Below are 1,809 nucleotides of genomic sequence, written 5' to 3' on the forward strand. Positions count from 1 at the left end.
GTCTTAATTTGGTTGCGATACTTTTATTTCTTAAAATATTGTTTGGTATAAAATTAAAAGTTAAAATATCTGAACTCAAATACAGACGCTCCCCGGGTTACGCCAGACCCGACTTATGCAAATTCACACTTTTATGGGAAAAGTTCCATAAGCCAGAAATAAGATTTCCAAATTGTGGAAATTTTTGCATAACGTACAGGTATATGTTTCCTACTTATACAAAATTTGAGTTACGCAAGGCTTTCCAGAATGTAACAATTGCATAAATCGGGGGGTGTCCGTAAGCTTTTTTAAGCATTGGTTAGTATGAGTTGGCCTACAAAGGAATTTAGACTCTGACCAGGTAGAAGCAATAATTAATTTTTGGTTTGCATATTAAGTTTGACATTATTTCCCAAAAATGAATCCTGAAATTTTTAATTTGAAAAAGTTACAGAAGTGTAAAATCTGCCTAAGCAACACTATGCATTTTTTCAGAATGTCTACACATTTCCACCCAAAAAGAAATAAAAGTTTGAAAACTCTGAAAACATGATTTTTAAAAATGCATTCAACTTCCCTAAGGAAATAATGGGGTACTTAGTAAAGTCATTTTTTTGACTCGCATTGATTTAATTTCTGTGGGTAAAAAAAGGAGAGGGAAAAAGTGTTTTGTTTGTTTTTTTTAAAGTAGGATTAAAATCTTTTTTATTCGAACCTCTATTGAATAGTGTGGGTTAGTGAATATGTGGCTCTTCCAAGTCTTTGGAAATTAGTGATCTAAAATGGAAATGCTTAGCACTATTAATGCACTGAGATGCATAATTTAATTGCCTAACATTGCCTAACTTCTGCATAGTTTCAGGCAATTGTCCTTTTTTTCTATAAATAGTTCCTGAAACAACTGTTCAGTTCGTATAATTTAGTTTCTACAGTTCTGACTGAATCTGGACCAGAATGCATATCCTGCATTATTTGGAAACTTTAATTTTGGCATTTCTTAACTTCAGTGCTCCTTCATTTTGTAACATATATTTTTAATATAGCTTTTTATATGGAATTTCTTAAAATTATGCTCGATAGTAGAAAAATACTTTCAACACCCCACCTCCACCACCCCCACACACACTGAGGAAAGGGCTCCCTCAAGGTACTGCCTCATGGAGTGCAGTTTTGAGTTTTGAAATAAGTATGCCTCTTGGGTAATAGGGGAGCAGTGCTGGGCTCAGGGTAGAACTAGAGGGATACTCTGGTCCCATACTGTCAAGTTGTCCTATAGTGGTTCAGGACCATGAGTACCAACCTCAGGGCAGACTGTTAAGAAGCAGGGCACAAACCTGAAATTGGCTGAGAGTTCTATACTTAGATTTCACCAGTTATCAAGTGTGAACTCAAGCACTATTAACAGCCTTAACATGGAGTAAGTCCGATCAGGGCCGGATTTACATCTTACACATCCCTAGGCACAGAATCTTCAGTGTCCCCCCTGCCTATAGCTGACCTTTGTGCTTTTCCATTAAAAAATAATACTTTTAACCCAGTTTTAACTTGTAGGTGCCCCTAGAACACCAGTATCCCTAGGCACATGCCTATTTTGCCTAATTAGATCAGAATCAAGACCAGATTTCCATCTTGCCACCCAACTAAATTTGCCTTTGTATTAGATGGTCTCTTACACCGAAGATCACAGCAATATTCAGTAAAAGCAGCAAAGAGTCCTGTGGCACCTTATAGACTAACAGACGTATTGGAGCGTGAGCTTTCGTGGGTGAATACCCACTTTGTCGGATGCATGCTCCAATACGAAAACTCATGCTCCAATATGTCTGT

The sequence above is a fragment of the Mauremys mutica genome, chromosome 2 (genome assembly GCF_020497125.1).
Source record: "Mauremys mutica isolate MM-2020 ecotype Southern chromosome 2, ASM2049712v1, whole genome shotgun sequence".
In the NCBI taxonomy this organism is placed as follows: domain Eukaryota; kingdom Metazoa; phylum Chordata; order Testudines; family Geoemydidae; genus Mauremys; species Mauremys mutica.